Raw genomic sequence first — 26,151 nt, forward strand, 5'->3', positions numbered from 1 at the left:
GGGATGAAACTATCCCAATGCATGTATTTGACACATAATGTGCAGGCAATTTAAAAAATTGTTGTGGGGTGGCTGGATAGCTTGGTCAGTTGTGTCCAACTCTTGATTTTGGCTCAGGTCATGATCTCATGGTTCATGGGATGGAACCCTGAGTGGGACTGTGTGCTGACAATGGGGAGCCTGCTTAGGATTCTCTCTTTTTCTCTCTCTCTGCCCCTTCCCATCCACCGTTCTCTCTCTCTCTCTCTCAAAATAATAATATTTTTTTTAATTTGTGTGAATTAGGTGTACTTTAGAAGGAAAATGCCAAGGACATATTAGGATAGTTGTATGCATGTAATTTAAAGTGGTTCCGCTTTTTTGTGACAATTCAGGAAGCCTTCTTATATCAGCTTTCTTCTTTTTCCTAATGCAAACAAATAAAAGATTAATATCACTTAAGTGCTTTCAAGGGTAAATTTCTTCCAAGCAATACCGAACCTGACACCATTACACAACAGGATAAAAACTTCAAAGATTTATTCACCTAATATCTATTATTAGATCCCAAATTCACCTGTGGTAGATTACTTTTTCTGTTAATTCATAGTGTTTGACATTCTTTCTCTTCAGCTGGTATGTGCTTTAGTTCCAGATGAGGTCCTGCAGCCTCATTAACTGCTTCTGTTTCCCTTTCTTGGCCATCACTGCCTTTTCTTTATCCTGTTGCTTAGAGAGGGAACAGAAGAATTTTGAGGAGAGCTTTATTTCCATCACAAATTGTATAAAACTTGATCATTGTTGGATAGCGTTCAAGTTACTCTGACCTCTTTAGTCTTGCTTCTAAGTCAGTGTGGGTTTTTTTTGTTTGTTTTTTTTTAAATAATTTTATTTATTTTTGAGACAGGGAGAGACAGAGCATGAGCAGGGGAGGGGCAGAGAGAGAGGGAGACACAGAATCCGAAGCAGGCTCCAGGCTCTGAGCTGTCAGCACAGAGCCTGATGTGGAGCTCAAACTCACAGACTGTGAGATCATGACCTGAACCAAAGTCGGACACTCAACCAACTGAGCCACCCAGGTGCCCCTAAGTCAGTGTTTCTTAAGGAGTAGTGTGAAGATCACCTGCCTCAGAGTCACCTGGGATGTTGACTCCTGGGCCAGACGTACTGACTGGGGTGGGGCCCAGAATCCAATTCGAACACTGGTCCCAGGTGACTTTTTTTGTCCACCATTCTGAAAGGTCACACCTCTCAGGACATCCCAAAGGAACTTTCACTTTTAGTTTTAGCTTCCTTTTATGGAAGACCTTGAGACATTTTTAAAGATTCCTAACTCCAAGTGAAAACTGAGGTGCTCCACAATTCAGAGGCTGAGAAAGCTTTGCTCTCAACTCTTTTTGTAGGAAGAATCTATTAGTCCCATAATAAAAGACTCATAAAAATAAAACGTCTCGTGACTGTGTCTCAATCTCAGCATTTCTAAGGGTGTGTTAAGCCCTCTTCTAAGACACAGATATAAAAGACTACATTGACGAGTGTTCTTATACATCTAAACACTGTTTCCATATATGTGCTTCCTTATTTTTAATGAATTTCTTGCCAGTTTTCTAGACTAATGATATAGTATTGAGCGTCACATATATAATATAAATAGAGAACTAAGCTAAACTTTGGTGAAGAATATATCACTTAGCTGACATTACTTGGTTTAAAAATTCCCTGAAAAGACATTCATTTTCTCAAAGTTAGCATAATTTGAAGTGTTTGTGCTTTATATTTGTTCTACTTTTTTTTGATAGCTAAATTTCCATTGTTTGCCTCATTGTGACATAACATTCTCATTTTCTTCTCATTTCATTTAAAACAGCCAAGTTGTCTTTCATGTTAATTAGCTTTAAACAAGAAAAAATATCTCTGTGCATGTAATAACCAACTCCAAATAGGCATTATTTCATTAACTTCACGCTTTAGAGACATGGTGGCTGCTTATTAAAGTATAGCAGAGCTGGTATAAATTAAATCTCAATGGGTCATTCATTAACAAGGCAGTTTAAAGTGCCCTGGAAAGCCAGATCCTTTGGCTAAATTTAGTGGTATTTTTCCCATAAAATTTACCCAATGTTGCTCTTGTAGTTCAAACACAAAACCATTTTAATTGATTTCTAAAATCCTTTTCTCAAAAATAATAACTTAAAAGGAAGAGATTAATGCTGATTAAACCATATGACAAAACAAATCTAAAACATCAGCCCTGATGTTTCTAACCAAAGGCTATTAAGGCCTGTACATATGTTTTTCTGCACAGACTCATTATTTCCTAAGAAAATAATATGCAAAAAGCCGATGATGGCCATTGAAATATTATATTTAATTATTTCATAGACATTAATTATTTTAAAGCAAGTAATTCATTTCCTTAATATTTTGAACCCTACAGTAACACAATCTTAACCAGTTTACAATGCTTAATAAAGCATTGTAGACAGAACTCTTTGTATTCAAAAAAACTTTGTAGTATTTTTTTTTCCTGCTAGAAGATATGTGTGTTTGCATGGTATTTGGCTCTGTTTCAGTAAACATATGGGGGAAGCCTTCCAGTTATAAAACATATAGAAATCTAGTAATGACATTTTGAGTAAAAATCCTTCCCATCCATTCACTCAGCAAAAATTTTCTCAACCCTTTCCATATGCCAGGCACTGTACCAAAATCTCTTTGAGAACAAATGTAAATAAGGCAGATATGCCCCCTGCCCTTATGAAGCTTGGAAACTAGTGTCATTATTTTATTCCTAAAACAAATGACTAAAATGTGATTTTTTTGGTCATTTTTATGCTAGTTGGGTTTACCTTATATTAATCAATAAGATTTTATAGTACCTAATAATTACTGTTTCAACAACACACACACAAGACACAGACACACACACACACACACACATATACATAAAACTCACAGAATTTTAAATATGGTAGAAACTTAAGGCATACATTATACATGAAATAATTTGTGATCAAGGCATTAAGAGTTTTACAGAATTTGTGATCACTGCATTTATGACATAATTCAGTCAACTATGTAACAAAATTAGAAAACATAAAAGTACCTGACAGGATTCAAATTCTGTGATACAAACCGCACTCTTCCTAAAATTAGAGGAAAGTTTTTTTTTTTTTTTTTGGAAAAGTCTTTATAGACTGATAAATCCTAGCTTAGAAGGTTCATGACATTTTTCTTCCCAAATAAATAAGTACATAATAAATAGGCAGAGGAGAGAAGGCTATCTCTTTTACTCTCCTATAAAAGTATTCTATGATTGTTACCATTCAGAAAATTATAAATGTAAATTAATTAAAAAGGGAGTTTTGAGTAATTCATAACAATCCCAGAAAGCAGTTTTTCATTGTGAGATTAAAATGTATACAAACATATTAACATTTAGAGTTTAGCCATTTTACTACCTAGTGAATAAATTCAGGAATAACCTAGAAACTGCTTGGTTTCTCCCAACTTTTAGTTCAGTTCAACCTTTCCATTCACCATTACAAAGTTAGTAATGGATTCCTATTGGTCTCCTAGGAAACTACAATATAGAGAGGATTGAAAATGGTGATAATCTTGTTTCCCATAAACCTGTAAACAGGAGATAAATTGAATAGAGAAAGCACCAATGCAGTCACTGTCCCATTGGAAACAACAGGTTTAAAATTACCTTCAAAAAGTCTCTTCAAAAACAGAGCATATTGTTTTACAGTAGAAAAAAAAAGGAAACGCAAAAATCTGAAGAATTCTCTGGAGGTACCTGGATAAAAGAGGAAGGAAATAGAACATGAAGTATAATGATATACATTTATTACAAATTCAGGAAGTATTTTTTTTCCTTGTCTGGCTTAAAAATTAGAATTACAACCTTGCAATTTTGCCCATATTACCTTGTCTTTATTACACAGTGAGACAATTTTATTCGGCAGTACAATATAAGCAACTTTCCAAAAGGTTTAATGAAAACAAAATCTCAGCAGTAGCATTTTTGTATTTCACTGAATGGTTTTGGAAATATCCAGAACTATCACTTTATTAAAATCTGTGAGTTAACTTAAGTGTGTAAAAGTTTCAGTTTCCGATTTTCCAAATTTGAAGTTATAAAATGGAAAAAAACAAAAACAAAAACAAAAAACCCTTTGACCAAAAAGGAGGAGCATCAGAAGGAGGAGGAGACAAGAGCAAAGTGTTGGCAACCATGTTGGAATTTTAGCATGGTTCATTCTGATCATTAGAAGATCTAAGTAAAAGTTAGGAGTAGGGAAGGAGCAGGAAAAGCAAATATGCAAATATTAGCAGATTGGAAAGATAGCAAAAATAAGTTTTAATTAGTTTACAATTTAGGTCAAAATGAATTCCTATACAGATAGCTTTTGTAACACTAATTGTCTGTAAGATATAAATTCCCACTTGGTTATATTCAGTTAAATACATTATTACATACCTTCTATAGTCCTCTGTCTTACACTGCTAATATCCATTTCTACATATACTAAAACTAAGGCCCTTCAGGCCCACAGCATGCTGTGTATTTCCCTCATGCTTCCCATATCCTCCCACCTCTAGTAGAGAATCGATAAATGCTCCAAAGAGAGAAGTAAAATAGGGTAGGAATGGGATTGACTTTCTTAAAGACTGAGTTGGGAGGTACATTTTCAGCCTTCAATTCTTTACTTCTACTAATAGAGTCATGAGGCTTAGCACAAGCTACCCCAAAATAGGCACCTTGGAATACCGAACATTTTAAGCTGAAGAAATGTAAGAAAATAATAGAAGCAAGAAGGTCATTCTGCCCTTCCCTCTGCCCTTCTCCTCAGAAACAGGTCATAAAACCCTCATGTGAGAGGGCCCCCCATACCCGGAGGAAAGGAACATTCTTATCTCGGAAGACCAAGGAACACCAAGGCCAATCTGAACAAATAGGCCCTACTAAGTTTCCTCTAATTTACTACACTTACCTCATATTCTGATCTGTCATATTTCCTACGGGACTGTCCACTTATCATCAAACCTAGCATAAATATACTCAAGTTCAACTGTTTCTTTGGGTCTGCACTTCCCTATGGAGGCTTCCATGAAACTTACATGAAGTCAGTGTGTATGCTTTCCTCCTGTAAACCTACCTTTGTCAGTTTAACTTCCAGATCCAGGTCAGAGACCCTAAGAGGATCAAGGGAAAATTTCCCCCCTACACAGAAGATATATGTTCATATCTTCCAAAGTTGGGTTTTTTACATGGCTTTCTCATTAAATAGCTTTAAAACTAGAAAAGTCTTAAAAGTAGTTCTTAAGAGAGCTATGAAGAAGGTTTAAGAGTTTAAAAGGAAATTTTAAAATCTATTTAGGTTTGTTAAAATTCCTTTGACAGAATTTCTTTAAAATGAAGAAAGTAAAGGGAAATGGGATAATGTAGTGTGCATAGGCTTTCCCAAGAATAAAAATGACTCTTCAAAGAGAAAGTTTTATGTCCTACATATTTTATTAGCGACCAGTTCAAATTGCTATGTGAAAGATGAAGCACGAATGAGCTACCTCTCAGTTGCCCTGTTATTCCAAAAACTGTATGGCCTATCAGCACCTACCATATCTCATTCTTACCATGAGATGGCCATCCTGGCTGGATGATGAGCCAGAAACGGAAGGACTGTGGGGAATTTATGACTAATTTAATTCACAGATACCAAATCATTAGTTTTGTACAATGTCAATATTTTTTACAGAAAAAAAGGGGACTTTAAGAAATGATAAAGCTAAGTAATATTAATAACAATCATGCACATACATATAATGCTTCACAATTTATAAATTAATTTTATAAGCATCTCTCATATGATCATCAGTACAAATCACCAAAGCAGACACACAGTTATTATCGCCTTTACTTGATAGCAAAAGGAACTCTGACTTAGAAAAGGTTTAACTTAATATACTTAAATGTTTAACTATAGGTACATCAAATCATACATAGAGGAACTACTCATTCACCTCTTAGAGATTCCATTTATAAACTACATGGTGTGGGGTGCCTGGGTAGCTCAGTCGGTTGAGCGTCCGACTTCAGCTCAGGTCATGATCTCACAGTCCGTGAGTTCGAGCCCCGCGTCAGGCCCTGTGCTGACAGCTCCGAGCCCAGAGCCTGTTTCAGATTCTGTGTCTCCCTCTCTCTCTGACCCTCCCCTGCTCATGCTCTGTCTCTCTCTGTCTCAAAAATAAATAAACATTAAAAAAAATTTTTTTTAAATAAAATAAACTACATGGTGATCTTTTGATGGATTAGAACCCATGTTTTATGCTATATAAGGTACCTCATACTTTTGATACATTTAGTGATGTGAAGGAAAAGAATTCAGTGATCAAACTGGAACTCCAATAATAGCAATGTCTGTGTTTGTGGGTTCTACTTTGTTTAAGGTGTAACTTAACTTTTTTTAGTATAACTAAAAAAATAAAGAAGTCAAAATACTTCAATAGGAACATTTGGTATGCATTTTAAGGTCAAACCTTAAACTCACTATTAAGTAGCTATGGAATTTGTTGTTAACACTGTTATCAGGAATTGCCAGTAAACCTGTAAGCTTCATCCAGAACTAGTACAATAGGTGATACATTTCCTTTTAACAAAGGGAAACGAGAAACATATTTTACTATTGCTATGACCAAATATTCTACTAGTAAATGTCAAAGAATGGGAACACTTGTTTGGAAAGATGGAAGGTCATCCCTTTGAAAGAAGAGATTGGATAACTACACTGGAAAGTCTGCTCCTTAAATTTCTTCTTATAAACCCCAGTTAAGCACCCCTTCCCCTTAGAAGACAGATAAAATGGTAATATTCTTACCCTTTTCTGTATTGGTCTTTACACATTTTGTAAACACATGTAGAAGCTTATGTTTCACATGTGTATTTCAAAAGTAATTATCTGCTTTGAAAGGTGAATCCAATGTTATTTCAACATGCGTACAGATTTTGTAGTTTAGTCATGACGGTCCCATTGGGACCATTTTTTCCCCAAAAGTCATAGGCCTTTGGGTCACGGATAGCTTTCCTTTCTTTTCCTTCCTGCCCTTGTCAAGATCCAAACACCAGCGGGGAATAAAATCAGCAGGACGCTTGGCAGCCAACTTCAAAAAGGCCACCTCTTCACTAATGAGGCATTGAGAAGAGAGAGCCACAGACTCTAATAAAATTCTGCTCTGAAATCTGTGATGCTTCCAGGTACATTTTCCACTAGCATCAGATGAAAGTAAGGAAATATATAAAATCACGAAAAATAATATAATAGAAATGTCATAGCCAAGTGTAACCACAACATAGAGACACAGCTTTGAAATGTATTTAGCTTGATACAATTAGTACTCGAATGTTTTAAGACACTTGAAATTTTATACCATGCTGAGCATTATTTTCATTTTCCAAGAAGTTGTTTTGAAAATCAAAAGAAAATCATTTTCTGGCCTAAACATTTATTACTAGCAAGATAAAAACATTTCCTTAATTGAAATAGAAATCTGAATGATCTGAAGTCCCACCAAAAGATGCAGACAAAGGCCCTGGTGAGACTCCACTGTGAGCATAGAGACCAGAGTGGAAAGAGGATCAAAATTCCGTACTGTCACGTGAGCACCTTCCTGTGGGTAGAACACAGATCAATTCAGATCAAAACTAAAATTAAATCATGCATAAGCCTGTGGCAACCCTGTTGTAGGGAAGCAAAGGTAATAAAGAACATTCTTTTATAGTCTTTCCTCTAGCATAAAATATCATGATTGTATATTTATTCTACAACTCTAGCTCAATAGGAATTATTAGCCAGGTGGCTTAAAATTTCAAACCTGGGTCCAGATGGTTTAAATGTGGAGCAGAGGATTTTGTGTGTTGTCCTCATGAAGATTTAGACACGTGGACTCATCTGGAGGACTAGTGGAGCTGACCAAGAACCCACCTGCACAGCCTCCATGGAAAGGTTTCATCATCTGGCTTTGGAGCAGAGATAGCACTCAGAATTTTCCTCACTTGGTTGTCTAGTCAAAACCACATGGTCTCCTAGAAAAGTCATTAAGAGAGAATTCCTACAAGAAAAAGAAATGAATTTTATAGAGAAAATGTTGCGACACACTAGGAACACAATGCTGGAGTGATTTGAGACCAAAGTAAGGTGCTCAGGGCTAAACTAAATACATCTTTCCTGGAGCACTGCACACAGACTCCCAAAGGGACTATGTGGGTATTTGAAATACTCAGAAAAAAAACCCAAAACGCATTATTTTAAACAGGGTCCTTGCACTTTATAGGATATTACTGAAAAAAAAAAAAAACCCTGGAGGAAACTGAACGAGATATAAGGATGAGATAGTTTTATTCATTTTCATATTTGGGTGGTTGTTTCACATTTGGATATTGGATGGTTATGTAGGAGACACACATCTTTGTTTATATGAAATACACACTAACGTACACAGCTTAATGAAACATTAGATGAACAAGTTAGTCTCAAATGGTTGAGGAAAATAAGAGTTCTTTGTCTTAAACTTGCCACTTTTTTATAAATTTGTAAGTTTGAGATTGCTTTTCAAATTATATATATGCCTACCTACGTGTGTGTGTGTGTGTGTGTGTGTGTGTGTGTGTTTGTGTGTGTATCTCCATGACCTAGCCTAGACCTACTATCCCAGCTATTTTACTCATTATTCCCTTCATAAATCCTGTACCCTAGTTTGTTTGGCTTCTTGACTATTCTAATATATCATGTTGTAGACTTTGTCACTGATGTGACTTTGCTCAGTTACTTCCACCCTAAAAGCTGTTCAGAAAAAAATCTGCCTGTCACATTCTACTCATCCTTGAAAGCATCTCCTGAATGACATCTCTTCCATGAAACATTCTATCAGAGCCTAGTCTAATGCCTCAAATAGATAGTGTTCAAAATACATCTAGTGAAAAGAATTAATCACCTATGACTGGAATAGTTAAAGATAAGACCATAGAAATTGTACATGATCTGGACCTTTCAAGATCAGCATAAATCCACAGTGCAAAGGTAGATAAAGACTTAACTTTTATTCCACAAACAGGAATAAAGAAGAAGATTTTAGGGGCGCCTGGGTGGCTCAGTCGGTTAAGCGGCCGACTTCGGCTCAGGTCATGATCTCGCGGTCCGTGAGTTCGAGCCCCGCGTCGGGCTCTGTGCTGCCAGCTCAGAGCCTGGAGCCTGTTTCGGATTCTGTGTCTCCCTCTCTCTGACCTTCCCCTGTTCATGCTCTGTCTCCCCCTGTCTCAAAAATAAATAAAATGTTAAAAAAATTAAAAAAAAAAAACAAAAAAAAAAGAAGAAGATTTTAAAAGGAGGTATAAAGTGGTTATTTGAAGGTAGATTTGAGAACATACTTTAATGATGTATGAGAAGGAGCGTAGAAAAGATTCAGATCATGGTAATTGGCAGAATAGAAACCTAGCCCTGCTGTATTTAGGGACTGGGTATTAATTTTGAAAGCTAATGAAGCCAAGGAGAAATGAAGAGATTTTCATATGAAAGCTGTTAAACAAAGCAGGACAAGATCCTTTTTCAATAAGAAGAATGTGTCCATATTTTATTGTGTTCAATTGCCTGAAGTGACACAGTGTTGGGTCACAGGAAAAGACTAGTGATAATCCTAAAACACTGCAATGGGAAGAACAGCCAAAAAAGAATCACATATTCTGGCTATATATTTCCTAAACCATTTTTCTGGAAAATGATGCTCTAAATTAAGGATATATTGTTAGTCATAGTCACAGGAGACCAAACACATAACTGCTAAAGAGAAAAAGTGTTCCGGCTTCTCCTTGAATTTCCTAATAAAACTTAAAAGGCGATAACACATAATTCCAATGTATCCAGAATATTTAATCATAGGACTACCAAGAATAGTGCAGACATTACTGATTGCTACTTTAATATGAATTCCAGCTTTTAAGAGATGACTTCCTCATGGAAAAAAAAAGTGATTTCAGTTTCTGAAGGAAAATATTGGAATACTGCCATTTTGTAAGACTCAGCAGTTTGGCAGATGAAGGTCTCACTCACAAAACAAAAAGAAGCTACTTCATCATCAAACAAAATTACCAGCATGAAACATCTGTCATGTCACCCTTAACCCTGCACTCTTTCTATGATGTTTTAGGAGGTTTGGCATTTCTATTAAGCTGTGGATCACCTTGTTTTTTAACACTCTCACTTCACTAACAATTTCACTGCAATACCAAAGAAACAAATCTCACAAGAGCCTTACAAAGGAATGCATTTTTATAAGGATTTCCTGAGTACAATATGTTGAAATTGCTGCCCAAAAGCTTGGCATTTCTCCATTCATTTATGCCATACTATTTTCCTGTTTCTAGACTTTCCCACAGACTGATACCCTGTTTTCCTTGCTAGAGCTTTCTTTTTTCTTACAGCAGTCTCCTGACACTAGTGTGACTTGAGTAGAAGACTCTCAACATATCTTTTGACCCTGAAATTCTGTTATCTAAGAGTATTGCATTGTAAGGCTCCAGTCCCTTTAGCCTTTCCCTTACAACACCCCATATTAAACTCATTAAGCCAAAAAAAATCATGTGACCATTTTCTGCAAATTATCATTCCCTTGGGGTGCTTTTCCAGAGACGAATTAAAAGGAAAAAGGCTCATTTGCACTCTAGGAACAAATAATAATGGCTTATAATGACCATGACAATAAACACCAGCCCATAGGGTATAGGGCTTAGAATAAATCAGGGGGGTGCCTAATGTGAAACAGGCAGTGGTCCTAATAGGTAGTGGGCAGGGGTACTAATGAGAAATGCAATGATTCTGTCATGCTTTCCCATGAATTTGTGGTGTGCTTTCTGTTGTACTGATTTTTAGTGAGCTTTAAGAAATGTCTCTTCCATGCACATGCTCATGTTCTCTTAGCTTTCAATTTGGAGATCACTAGATGTTATGGAGGAAGATCAAGAGGAAGAAAATTACATCTGAAATGTGTGAAGAAGGCAAATATCAGTCTATTTTAGTCTATTTGAGTGAGTATACTAAGCCTGAGAGATTAATATTGTCGTCGGGAGGGTTGTTGTGAGCACTCAACCAATTGTAGTACATCTCTTTCTGCATAAAATATTTCCTGGATTCTGAGTGGTATAGTAGATAATGTTTCATATTTATGAAGCTAATGATAGCATTTCATCCTGTCAATTCTTACATAAGGAAAGAATAGCATTCTTTGATCTATACATTGGAATATCTAAAGCCAGATGTGTCTATACAAAGAAAGAAGTCACAAATCATGTTGCTGAAACAGTCTTTTGGAAAAAGAGCAAACTGACTTGAAAGCAAATTTTAACATTTTAAATAACCAATTAGAAACTAGTATTGGAAATTAGCTGTTTGGTTAAGTCCAGTTATGTGTTCTTTAAAGCAATGATAGTTTTGTTATGTTGGGAGAAAAAAAATCTTCAGTAAATTGGTTCCTTGATATTTAGAGTTGGATATTAAAAGAAGTTGAATAAAAAAAATATTGTCTGCAATTCACAGAGCTGAGTACACTGTATTGAATTTGCTGTACTTCTAATTATTAGCAAGTTTTTATTTTTAGTTACTCCCAACAAAATTAGCTAAGACAGTAAATAATAGTTTATTTGTAGCAAGTGTTTCAAAGCTAATGAGAATTATTAAAGATAATTTTTATCACATGCCTTCCCTGCAAAGCCAGTAGATTAATAACTAAATAGGGATGTTACCCACAGCTTGGCTGCCAGGAAGAATTATATAAACTAATTAACAAAGACCTTGGAGGAAAGTGGTCTCATTTACAATCTTGATAAAAAGGCCGTGAGAAAAGATACCACAAAGGAAAAGATAGATTCTTCTATGTATTAAGTATCCTTTCTTTATAATAAAATATATCATAAGTGAAATAAAGAGGAAAAAGCTAATGAAATATTTTCAGGAAAAGACATAATATCAAAAAGAAAAAAAATTGAGCACATGTAAGGAAAAATTAGCAAACAAATAAATGGAAAAATTAAAATTAGAAATTAAAAATTTGAAAGCATGTTATATCTAGTAAGTGTGCAAAATGAAAAATAAGGTGATTATTTATATTGGTGATATATATACATAAATTGATAAACATTTTAGAAATCACTTTTACTATGTGTTCCAAAAATTATATAAATCTTAGTATCATTGGATGGAATACTCTCACTCCGAGGGAATATTCTTAAGGATTATCTAAAAGAAAAGATACCTATACTCACTGCAGAATTATTTACTGAAGACCCCCTCTCCAAAAAAACCTAGATATTTAGCAATAGGAAATGATTAATTAAATTTTGGCCTATCAACTTGATAGAAGAGTATTAGACAATAATAAAAATACATGTGAGAATTCTACAGCATCATATAATGAATATTAAGTGAAAATGGCTTTCAAAAAAACTGCATAGCTGTCAAAAATAAAAAGGAATGTGGAAAAAGAAAAAAATCATTAAAAGCAGAAATATTGCTAATTCTGTATCTAATTTTTATCTATAGTGTGTTCTCACTTATGTGGGGAGAGGTGAAAGATTGCTCGAGTTTCTGTTGGAATTCAGTAATTTCAAGATAGTAAAATATAAGCTCTTCTAACTAAACTTGCACTGCAATTTGTTTCCAAAACAACATTCTTCCATTATGTATATATTCAATAAAATGTTTGATCAGTGCTGTTGATTCAGGCAGATGAGTTTTGACAGGATGTTTTCCTGAAATAATTGACAAAAGGGTTTGGGTCTGGTGCAGGTCAAGGACAGCAAAAAAGGCAATACAGACAGGACCAAGAGCTGTTCTAATCAGAAATCATCTCAAATGCTTAGTGAGGAGAAATTGATATTGATCTCAAAGTGCTTAGTGAGGAGAAATTGATACTGATACCAGAACTTTCCTCCATATCCTTTGTAATTTTACCCTAATAATTTTATCCTATATAATATCCTTTATAATTTTACATTTATGATTAGGTATAAAAATTGCTGCATGAATTCATTAGAATGCAAGCTCAGTCTCCCTGCATAGATCCTTTGATTGTTTTCATAGAGTCCCAAGTTAATGATTTGTCTAAATAGTATACATAAACATCCAAACCAACTATTAGAGCAAAAGTCAAATGCTAAAAGCCTGGAGGCTTAACCTAGTTTATAGATTTGTGTTTGGGTGGGCACAGACTGACAAAAATTCGAATTGGAATGTCTTACAATGGAGCAACCAGTCTGGACCAATCTGTACATTTTTGTTATCTTCCCGGTTCCCAAAGACATTGGAGCTGACACACTTGACACCTATTTTAGAGTTTTAGGACTGAGAACTAGTGGGAAAATGAACTAGTGATCTAAAAAGTCTTGCGAATAGGTCCTTTATAGGAATGCTCCGGGCCCTCTAATTCATGGATAGCTCAATTTTTCCTGGGGCTGTGGCTGCTGAGTAGGACTTCCTCAAAGCAATGTGGTTGCCAAGGCTGGGGAGGTGGGATTGCCTCACCCCTGTCTTTTCTTTCCTCAGCCCAGGAGGCTGAGATATTTTGGGATCAAACTATTAGTGCAAGGTTGGAATTGGTCCGCCTTCGCTAAATTGAGAAAGCAGCTGTGGGGCTCTCATCCTGTTTCTCTGCCTCCTACTGACAGAGGCCGCTCTGGCAACCCTCAATTGACTATTAGGTAGTAATATTCAGACAAGATGATGTTGGCATTATTGATAGTATATGGAGAGTCCTCTACCCCTGTTTAAAAGAAAAATACAGTTATTTGGCATATATTGCAATTAGGCATGCATTTCATTTAACACCTTTCACCTGAGAATCTCAGAAGTTTATGGAAATTCCTAGTTAACTTTTTATCCTTAGAGACTGCAGACCACACATAAAAATTATAAATGGAATTTCAAGATGTGACAGGAAAGGATAGAATAATAAAAAGAAATAAAATACATTGTCCTCTCAGAGGCTTTAAATCTGTCCAATAGTAGGAAACATTGCACTTAGTAGATAAAGGCATCAGGGGGGAAAAGATTTACGATAAAGAAAGTTTTCTCACTCTAACATATTTTCACAAATAAATTCAAATAATACTTGATCACATCTGTGTACTAAGCGTGGCTGTTACTCAGGCATCTTTAACTTTTTGGTGACATCTACTGTCCAAAATAGGAAATGCTATGGACTCATTCCATCCTCAGTATTTAGAATTTATTTCATTTTTTTTTAATTTTTGTATTTACAAGGCTACAACTTCTTTGATACTTCCATTTAATACAAGTAGACCTCATTAAAAGATTTAAAAGCTATTTAAATAATTTCTATATGCGTTGCTTCATGGAGCCATAAAAATATTGGTCTGTGCTGTCAAATCCTAATTTTTAGTATATAATTTAAAGATGTCATTTCAGTTTAAAGACTTTATTAAGCCTCTGTTCAAATATTAGAAAAATATTGAAGTGAATATTTAAATGCATTTTTTCATATTTAAAGAAAACCACTTCTGAGGGCTGTTTACAATATTATTGATATTATAATAGTAGTATATACAGTAGAATCCCAATTTAAAATTGTTTTTAATATTCTATTTATTTTTGAGACAGAGAGAGACAGAATGAGCGGGGAAGGGGCAGGGAGAGAGGGAGACACAGAATCCAAAGCAGGCTCCAGGCTCTGAGCTGACAGCACAGAGCCCGACGCACGGCTTGAACCCACAAACCAGGAGATCATGACCTGAACTGAAGTCAGACGCTTAACCAACTGAGCCACGCAGGTGCCCCAGTAGAATCACAATTTTAAAGGAAATCAAAGTTCCTAATCACTTGTCACCCTGACTTTCTATTTCTTATTCTAGCTATAAAAAATAAATTATCTGTTATTTACCAGGAAATAAGTATCATTTATACTCCTAATTATGCTCCACCTATTTCCCAGTTGATGGTTTGCAAAGACTTAAACACTTCATTTCATAAGTAATGATCATAACTGGAAAATTTTTTCAGAGGCATCTGGTACTGCAACAGCAAGGTAAACAATTTTTTTTTTAATTGGGTATCTCTTATATACAGGCATTGTGCTAGAAGCTTTCAACAGTGTAACAAGTGATCAAATGGGATAGTTCCCAAAGAATACCTCAAAATAGGAGGGTCTCAGGTTCTATAACACAACCTACTTCCATCCACTCCGGTAAGAAGGGAGAAGATATTTCCCTAATTGACCATGGTTCTCCCATTCTTAGAAGAAAAAAAAAAAATACCTTGCTCTTTTTAATCCAGTGAACAGTCATTTCGAGTTTACTACATGGTAAAAACCAGATATGGTAGAAGTAAACAAACCTAGAGTCTCCTGTAACATTACATGGGTTTAAAGTATCAAGTAATTCCTATCAAGCTTTAAAGTATCAAGTAATTCCTTCTCCATTGTGATTTGTTTTCCAGGCCTCAGTATCCTTTTTTAAATTAGTTACCCCAAAGCCCAATGATCTGCTTGAGAAAAATAACCCATGTCAATTAATCGATTAATTTGTCATTTTTATAATTATAATAATTTAATAATTACATATATAATAATTAATTATTGTGTATTTATTGTCAAGGTTGGCTTTCCCTGTACCCAATAAAATATATGCTATTTTTTCAAGGGTTTACAGCCTACAAAAGGTAGGCATCAACATTTCAAATCAAAATAGAATACCCTAAGAGATGAATGAGACACACAGCAATGAGATGAGGATTAAGTAAAAAGGCAAGAGTACTTCCAGCTGAGGGAATCAGGAAAGATTTATGGCAAAAGTGATGCATTTGATCAAATATGAGGAGTGTGTGCATCTTCAAAGTGGCAGTGTGGGTAGTCTAGGAAAGGAGGAATATGAGAGCAGGGTCTTCAAGGAGGCAGGAAGGCCTGGACACATGTGACACTGAGCGGCTCAGGATGTCTGCTAACTGGAAGCAAGTAGGAAACAAACAGAAGCTGAGATGTCTCACAAAGGCCCTGCCTTGCAAACTAGGGTTTGAATATTTTTACCAGGACAGTGGAGTTCCTTACTCCAGATCCTTAGATCATAGAAGGGGAATATCTTCAAATATGAGTTTCAAGTCAACTTCCTTTTAGCTTCATCTCAAAGCTGTTGCTCTGGGTTGGGTTTATTCTTTCTTTACTTTTGATTTCTTCCTGACTTTAGACCAAGGTCACTGACAAGTTATTATCTCTAGATCTATCACATCTGATCAGTTTATGCTTTTTTTTTAAGTTTATTTATTTATTTTGAGAGAGAGAGAGAGAGAGAGAGAGAGAGAGAGAGAGAGAGAATCCCAAGCAGGCTACACACTGTCAGCATAGAGCCCGACATGGACCTCGAAACCATGAACCATGGGATCATGACCTGAGCCAAAATCAAGATTCAGAAACTTAACCAACTGAGCCACCCAGGTGCCCCTATGCTTTTGATTTAAAAAAAAAAGAAAAAAAATCTTTGTTTCCCCTATTTCCTCTAAAAGTTACAAATAACAACCAACCACTATTTTGCCCTGGAAAATTGTTTTTATGCTTCACTAAAAATTGTTAAATACTTTTTTTTTAAGTCTATTTATTTATTTTGAGAGAGACAGGGAGAGCGAGCAAGGGAGGGGCAGGGAGGGAGGAGGAGGGAGAATCCCAAGCAGGCTCCATACTGCCAGCACAGAGCCGGACACAGGGGTTGAACTCACAAACCGACTTAACCGACTGAGCCACTCAGGAGCCCCCCAAAATTGTTAAATACTTTTGATTTTCCTCTCTAAGTGTATTTTATCATATTTGGCCCTAGACTTTCGCTTAGCACCTCTAGTAAGTAAAGGAGTATTCTGGGAACACATCCATTATCTTCCCCGACCACAGGAGGTAGGAAAGTGACAGTAAAGAAAAGGCAGGTATGGGAGACAGTTTCACTCAACTTTCTTGCTCTCACCTGCCTTCCAAAACACCCTCGGTTTAGTTTCTGTTAAAGTTCAAAATAACCCTTTCTGTGACTTGTCAATAAGATACGTAAACAGCATATTTGAAATGCCTAATATATAAGTACAAAATATTCAGAGCTAATTAAATTCAGTTGGCGTGACTGCAAATCATAAATATATGCATATTATTTGAAATTCTGCCTAGAATTTAATTTTCACCCTAATTCTAGAAATAACTAAACATTTTTCTACTAGGTTAAGTTGGGGGTTCTCAATTCTACCCTAAGAAAGTACAATTTTGAGTTCCAGTCTGTGAGTTTATAATTTTTTTTAATCATGTATCATTACTCTTCCACAACCTTAGCATATTGGTAAAATTAAATCATCATCTTTTCTTTTAGTTCATAGTCGCAGTCTAACTTCATACAACATATAGAAGAAAAATAGGACAAATTCAACTGACAGAAAATTTCTATACTAATTTTTATATGCATTTCTATGCTAATTTTCTGTACTGATTTTTTAGTATAATTTTTATACTAACTTTTTTAGTATAAAATATAAAGATATACTAATTTTTTTATTTCAGCTCAAACTTACAGTTCTCTCTATAATACACTTATAACCACCCCATCTCTCTCTCTCTCTCCCTCTCTCTCTTTCTCTCTCTCTCTGTCTAAACTGCATGAAACTGGTTTTCCTCATGTGCTTGGCTCTCCCTTAGACAACATTGTCAGGACTTCCACGTATCGACAGCTCAGTTTACACCTAAATGAAATGACTTAACAATGACCGTGTTATTTTTTGTCCAAATCCAGACACTTTTTTTTTCAACGTTTATTTATTTTTGGGACAGAGAGAGACAGAGCATGAACGGGGGAGGGGCAGAGAGAGAGGGAGACACAGAATCGGAAACACGCTCCAGGCTCTGAGCCATCAGCCCAGAGCCCAACGCGGGGCTCGAACTCACGGACCGCGAGATAGTGACCTGGCTGAAGTCGGACGCTTAACCGACTGCGCCACCCAGGTGCCCCAAGACACTTTTGAGAATGAAAACAAATTTTACATCATTCTCAAAAGTATATAATTTTTTTCCTAAAATTAAAAATTAAATATCTGTGTTAACTAAAAATTTTAAAACTTTATATTCACTATCTGAATATTAGAAGGTAACAAGCAAAATAAATACTCTTGGTACATATTCATAATTTGAAATGTTTTTTAATGTTTATTTATCTATTTTTTTTTTAATTTTTTTATAACGTTTATTTATTTTTGGGACAGAGAGAGAGAGCATGAACGGGGGAGGGGCAGAGAGAGAGGGAGACACAGAATCGGAAGCAGGCTCCAGGCTCTGAGCCATCAGCCCAGAGCCTGAGGCGGGGCTCGAACTCACGGACTGTGAGATCGTGACCTGAGCCGAAGTCAGACGCTCAACCGACTGAGCCACCCAGGCGCCCCTATTTATTTATTTTTAAGAGGAAAAGAGAGAGAGCACACAAATGGTGAAGGGGCAGAGAGAGAGGAGCCACAGCTCCAAGCTGTGAGCGCAGAGCCCGATATGGGGCTCAAACCCACAAACCATGATATCATGACCCAAGCTGAAGTCAGATGCTCAACTGACTAAGTCACCCAGGTGCCCCATATTTTTTAAATGTGTTTCATAGTGATATCTGTCTCTAATACAATATGCTCTAAATTTCTCTGAAAAGTATACTTTAATACAATTTTATTGTTTTTACAATTTAAAATTATAAATGTTTTGCCAAAATCTTTTTAAATGATATATAATGGTTAATAAAGTTGAAGTTGATATATTCACTCAACTCTTCTTTGTGGGTATAATTAAGAAAATGCCTTCTATGCAGATGCTAAGCTACTTGAGAATTTTCAGAGTAAATTCTGCTAAACAGCTGCATTGTCATATAGTCTTATATTGTTCCCAATAGATTTTTCCTCACGATAATAATAACTGCAACAGGAGCCAATAATGGCAAAGGTTTAAGTCTTATTTGGAACACTGATAAACTAAAATCACAATTTGCGAAGTAGACAACTATGATAACATTTTAGATTTTATGTCTCACAAACTAATGGTATTATCAGATGAAGACAGTGGGAGATCAGAGGCCATCCTGATAGGACTTTGCTCAGTGTTTTTAAGAAAAATACAGTGTTTCCAGTCAGAGATGGAACCTAAAAGCTGGAATCAGTATTCCAGGTAATAAAACCAAGAAAATTGAGCCTTCTGATGTTGTTTAGAAGCATGGTTCCACAATCACAAGTCCCGATTTTTATTTCAAGGACACCAAAGCTGTCCCTATTATTGCTTTAATTTTAAAATGTTCAGGGGCACCTGGGTGGCTCAGTCAGTTAAGCTAAGGACTTCAGCTCAGGTCATGATCTCACGTTTCGTGAGTTCAAGCCCCGCATCAGACTCTCCACTGACAGCTTGGAGCCTGCAGCGTGCTTTGGAGTCTATGTTTTCCTCTGTCTCTGCCCCTCCCCTTCTCATGCTCTGTCTCTCTCTGTCTCAAAAATAAATAAACATTTAAAAAGGTTTTTAAAATAATAAATAAATAAATAAAAATGTTCGAAGACATCCTACCCTACAACCACTCTAAGTGCCCTACAACAGTATCACATTACAGTGGAATTCACAGTTTATTAAAAATAAGTTAAAAAGCTTTAATTGAAATATTTAACAAATAGAGATTTTTAAAAAGACCTTCAACTTTTGAAACTTTTGGAGAATTATAATGAATGTACCAGAGCTTACAAACAGGAAGACACTGAAATGAATCCTTACAAACGCAAGGGACAAATCGAAGACATAAGTGATGGGAATTCCACTGGCATAAAAATTCAGTTTTGAAATTTTATACTTGCACTTCAAAATGCCTCAGCTTGTGAGAAAATTTATGACAAAACTAAAGAGGGAGAAATATTCAAAAACAACCCAAAACAGGGACAATATATTACATCGGTTTTGTCTAGTTAGAGTATTTGGTGAAGAAAGGTACCATGAAGGGGGTCCTAAAGCATACCTGTGAATGGATTTAGGTAGAAACATCTGCACATTTCAAGATGAACAAAATTAGAATTCAGAAAACCCTTTGTGTGTTAGAATTTGTTCTAAACTTACCAAGTACACAATTCTGTGTATCGGGGTCTGCTGTGCAGCAACCGTGTGACTTTGAATATTACCCTCTAAAATCCACTTTTCCCCTTCCGTAGAATAGGCATAGTAATAGTACATACTGCACAGGTCTTTGTGAGGCATAAAGAATGTTATGGATGTAATGGGCTTATCAGAGTGCCTAGCATACAGTAGGTACTCAGTAAATGTCAGCTGCTATTGTCTCGCTACTATCATCATCACCCTCAGCATCATCTCTTTTCCTTTAACTCTAAAGAGGAAGACAGTTTGGGTCAAGCTGTAGACTTATATTTAAACAGCATATATATCTTGATGCCACAATGAGAATAAATGTGGGTAAGAACCACTTACTGATCAGATTATAATTTAGAGGTATGGAAAGCACAGATAAGTTTTGACCCTCCTTTTTAAATAAAAATCTTAATTATTTCAAACTCTTTTTGAAATGCCAGATGTGTGTCCCCTTACTATAGGGGATAGAAGATAATTGGTGTCTACCTTTATGATGAGATTTAGCTTCAATAGATACTAGTTCCACCATGTATTTCAGAAATAGTAGCTAAAGATGAATTGTTCTAGAACTCAATGCATAAACTTTGGAAGACATCCTCCAGAATGTGTTTGATTTACTTTATTTTTTTTTATTTTTTATTTTTTTAATTTTTTTTAATGTGTATTTATTTTTGAGATAGAGAGAGACAGAGCATGAATGGGGGAGGGGCAGAGAGAGAGGGAGACACAGAATCGGAAGCAGGCTCCAGGCTCTGAGCCATCAGCCCAGAGACTGAGGCGGGGCTCGAACTCACGGACCGTGAGATTGTGACCTGAGCTGAAGTTGGACGCTTAACGGACTGAGCCACCCAGGCGTCCCTAGAATGTGTTTGATTTATAATCAATAACCATACATAACAAAAATACCCACTTCTTTCCACGTATGTGCATTTTGGTACAACTTTATCCTATAAGGTCCATCAGGAAGCTATATTGCTTGAAATCAAATATTCCAGACTAAAATTATTGAGATTTCATGATCAAATGGGTCATTAAGGATATCTGCTTTAGGAACCATTCTTTACAGTGCAAAAAGAAATCTTTGTAACAAAATTAATTTTGTATCCTTATTTGCATTGATCACCAGGAAGCTTAGATCTCAACCTGAGGCCTATCATTAATCATTTAAAATACCAGGGGTGCCTGGGTGGCTCAGTTGGTTAAGCATCCAACTTCAGCTCAGGTCATGATCTCGTGGCTCGTGAGTTCAAGCTCCAAATTGGGCTATGTGCTGACAGCTTATTGCCTGGAATCTGCTTTGAATTCTGTGCCTCCCTCTCTCCACCTCTCCCCTCCCCTTCTCTCTCTCTCTCTCTGTCTCTCAAAAATAAACATTAAAAATATTTTAAATAATTAAAAAAACACACAAAAGATGAGTTGTGATAAGGATATGGAGAAAAGGGAATCCTTGTACACTGTTGGTGGAAATGTTAACTGGTACAGCCATTATGGAAAACAGTATGAAGGTTCTTCAAAAAATTAAAAACATTACCACCATATGCAATCTCACTTCTCGGTACATATCCAAAGCAATTGAAACCAGAATCTTGAAGAAATACCTATATTCATATACTCATTGACTCACTATTCACAATAGTCAAGATGTGTAAACAACCTAAATGTCCATTAACAAATGAATAGATAAAGAAAATACGGTATATACATACAATGGAATATTAATCAGCCTTCAAAAAGAAAGAAATCCTACCATTTTCAACAACATGGAATAGACCTGGACATTATGCTGAGTGAATTAAGCCAAACAAAAAAAGATGAATATTGCATGATCTCATTTATATGTGGAATCTAAAATAGTCAAACTTATAGAATGATGGTTGCCAGGGTCTGGAGGCAGGGAGAAATGAGGAGGTATTGGTCAAAGGATACAAAGTTTCAGTTATATAAAATAATTAAGTTCTGGAGAGTTACTATTCAGCACATAATCCCTACAGCTAACAATACTATATTGTATACTTCAAATATTCTAAGAGGGTAGATCTATGTTAAGTGTCCCTTCCGCCACCACCACCCTCACCACCACCACAATGTTAATAATAATAATAATAATAATAAATAATGGAGGAGGGAGGAAACTTTTTGAGGTGATGGATATGTCTATGGGTCTGATGGTAGTGATGGTTTCATGGGTATATACATATCTCCAAACTCATTGAGTTGTATATATTAAATATATATGGCTTTTTACATGTCAAGAGAGTATCTGGACGGTCGAGTGATTATGTGGTGTTATTAATGCATGACAGTAAAGAAATAGCTTCTGTAGAAAGGAATAATTTGATAAGTGAGCCATGGAATACAATTATATTAAAGTAAATTGAAAATGGAATCATATTTTTTACTCTATATTTAGGCATTTAATTATTTTTCTAGCAGATAAATAACAACTGGGGTTGTTTTTCTGAAGATACAAATACAAATAATATCACCATTTGTTATTAAGACTCTGCAGCTATCCTTAATCTAAAGATAAATATATCCATATGTCCTTCCACTAAAAAATAACTGTACAAAATCATAACTGAACATATTGCCATTATTGTTGGTTGAGTTTGCCTTTAATTTTATTTATTTGAATATGTAATACAAATACAAATATAATATGAATTTTGAAAGTTCCAAAATTTAAAAGAGGTAAAAATGTATACATGAAAAGTTGTTCTTACTCCTCCTCTACCTTTCATCTACTCGAAACCCCCTACCCCTGCCAAATCATGAAAAACTACTCTTATCATTTTTTTATTCTTCCAGAGGTCTTCAGAGAATGTAAAATCATGTGCATATGCTTTTTTCTTTCTTTCTTTCTTTCTTTCTTTCTTTCTCTCTCTTTTTTTTTTTTTTTGCAGAAAAGAAGCAAGCCATACCCATGATTTTACCCTTTGCTATTTTCTTTTAAATATATATAGAGAGAGACTTAGTATAACTACTAAGTTATACTTAGTAACTTATACTTAGAGACTTAGTATAACTACTTCATATAACTACATACAGATCCCCTACGTTCTTATTATAGCTACTTAGTATTACATTCTTGTAATACTTGTAAGCATATTATTTTTTCACAATATAAATATTTGAAATTTTTAAAGATTTTTCCAAAAACTTTATATAAATATTATCAATTTGTATTCCCACTAGCCTGCTATTTTTTTTACATGTGTCAATATGATTTGTGAAGAACAATATCATAGTGATAGTACTGTCTTATTGTGAGTGAAACTGGGCATCTTTTTATGATTAAGATCCATTTGCATTTTCTGCTAATTGTCTTTTTATATCATTTTCCCTTTTTCTATTGGATAGATTATCCTTTCCTTACTGATTTTTTAAAATCTCTTTTTATATTAGAAAAACTATGGACACCTGCATGGCTCAGTTGGTTAAGCATCCAACTTTGGCTCAGGTCATGATCTCACAGCTGTGAGTTCAAGCCCCATGTCAGGCTCTGTGCTGACAGTTCGGAGCCTGGAGACTGCTTCGGATTCTGTGTCTCCCTCTCGCTCTGCCCCTCCCCCACTTACAGTCTGTCTCTCTCTCAAAAATGAATAAACTTAAAAAAAAAAAAAAAAGAAAAGGAGAAAGAAAAACTAGATCATTAAATGTAATGGGTTGCAGATATTTCTTCCAGCTGGTCATTTCTCTTCAAGAGGTTTACTTGAAGAAATTTTACTATTGCTTTTGTTTTATGTGCTTGAGTTTATCAATCTTTTATTTTATATATTCTAAGTTTTATATCATACATAGGTACACTTCCTCTCTGAGATTACATAAAAATTCATAATTTCTTGCAGTGGCGATTGATTACAGCCCTGTTGTTGAGTCTTCACTGGTTCTGGAACACTTTCCAACTATTTTTGAGACGGGGATTTTGCCTGTCAACTGGTTTTATTAAAGAAGAAATTTGCGTTAGATTTTCTTTTCATTGTTGCCTTCTTGTGATTTCTAAGAAGTGAAGGGGGAAATTACTGACAATATGTTTCCATTTTTAAACTGAAAATCATTGTTTTTTTTTATTTTATTTTACCCAATTTATTTCTATAAGTCAAGTCAAATTCTTTGTAGAATGACATTACAAATGCATAAACACAATTATTGTGATATATAAGCAATGAAGTTTTTGCTGTTGCTTATCACTCAGTTTCCTTTGAAATGCATGTTTTTTTTTAATTGTTTTCATTTAAGATGACTGTCCTTGTAAGATTAGGTTATCAGACAATAATGTGTAAATTTATGCACAAACTTTTGCATATAATTAATTTCAGGAGCTTCAGAGAGCTCTTCAGAACTCCTAATGCCTATCATGACCTATTTTGAAATTCAGAGATAAGCTGAATATAAGAGTCTCAGACTCAAAATGCACAATAATTTATGTTGAAGGAGAAAAACTTTCTTTTGTTGTTACCACTAAGGTTTGGAGATTAGGGGCACCTGGGTGGCTCAGTCAGTTAAGTTCTGGTCATGATCTCAGAGTTCATGGGTTCGAGCCCCATGTCAGCCTCTGACAGCTCAGAGCCTGGAGGCTGCTTTGGATTCTGTGTCTCCTTCTCTTTCGGCCCCTTCCCCACTTGCACTCTGTCCCTCTCTGTCTCTCAAAAATGAATAAACATTTAAAAAAAAATTTTTAATGTGGAGATTAATATGCCAAACAAGATGGGACTTACTTTAACAATCCATAACAAATACTATTAAAATTGTTACTTATTTTAAAATGATCGTGGAATATATGATTCAACATAAGATCTTACTGTTTCAAAGTATGAATGTGAATGGACTTACTAAGTATATACTCAACACAGTTTTGAATAAATTATCGAGTTTTTTTCAAAATCTTTCGTTCAAGTAGCAAATCTATTGACAACTAAATTCCTTTATAGAAAAAGTCTAGTTAGACTGTTGAGAATATAAATTAGTTAATGTTGTAGAAGGTAAACTTTAGATACAAAAGATAACAGCATGTTGAAATGGAGCTTCATCTGCTCCAGTTTTAAGTCAGGCCCAAAGGCAAAACAGAACCATTAATGCTACCTACCCTCCAGTTTAGGGTAGCTTGTTAAATCATCTATGTAAGAATTACGAAGTAAGCAGTCAAAAAATATTTTTGCACTTGTTGACTTACTACCTAATTTACTGTTATATAATAAGCTAAATAAATCTAATAAAAGAAAGAGAGAATTACTTTAGGTTAAATTATCCAAAAATAGTAGAGCCCCCCTCCCACCTTGGGTAAGGAAGAAAGTGCTTCTTCCTCACACTAAGGCTACTGGATGGAACAACCAAGCTACTGCTGAGAGAATCGAACGTTTGCCTACTAAAGTTTGGAAAACCTTAATATCCAGTGTTTGCCTCCCACTTGAAAATTCCAAAGTAAAAGTCTGAATCTGGGTCTGTAGAATGAAAAGGAAAGACTGTATTTGCCAGTAGTGGTAGGTCAGAAAGACGTGATTCCTTCCTATGTTTGGCTGTTGGTCTTAGAGGAAAGAGGCACACAAGGATCATTTTAGAGGAAAACTCCTCTTCAAGAGGGTTTGCTCCCAGGAACAAGGAGCTTTAGCAAGAAGAGGTTGAGAGTGTGCTGTCCAATGAAGAAGCAGTTGGAGACAGGGCATGTAGGGAAAAACTACTGGAGAAACTTTCCTCACAGCATAAGAGGTGAATTTTTCTGTTTTTCGCAAAGGGAGAATATCAAAGAAACACACAAAAATATTTAAGGAGAAAAAGAATGAACACTGAAAATCTGCCATACTCAGAGGGCACCAAAGACCAAGTTACAGCCACTTCTCATAAGTAAGATTTTGTTCATGCCTCCTTTGCTCTCTCCAGAACCAACTCAAGAACTTGCAGTGGCAGCCTATGGGCAAAGTGATGATGAGAAGGGTTGGAATATATGGAGAGATGGAGAAGAGGCCATATTCACTTCCCCTGATGTGATGGTTAATTTTATGTGCC

The 26,151-nt window shown here is 35.5% G+C and overlaps 1 long non-coding RNA gene across 1 annotated transcript; it reads right to left on the reverse strand.

The window, feature by feature from the left end:
* Window positions 1-339: 339 nt before the first annotated feature.
* Window positions 340-20,197, reverse strand: LOC125164969 (uncharacterized). Its single transcript, XR_007151882.1, has 5 exons — window positions 20,122-20,197; window positions 7,965-8,091; window positions 3,692-3,781; window positions 557-708; window positions 340-406 (listed from the first exon to the last, which is right to left on the reverse strand). It is a non-coding gene; the product is annotated as an uncharacterized LOC125164969 (long non-coding RNA).
* Window positions 20,198-26,151: the final 5,954 nt, after the last annotated feature.

This window comes from Prionailurus viverrinus, chromosome B1 (genome assembly GCF_022837055.1).
Source record: "Prionailurus viverrinus isolate Anna chromosome B1, UM_Priviv_1.0, whole genome shotgun sequence".
NCBI lineage: Eukaryota > Metazoa > Chordata > Mammalia > Carnivora > Felidae > Prionailurus > Prionailurus viverrinus.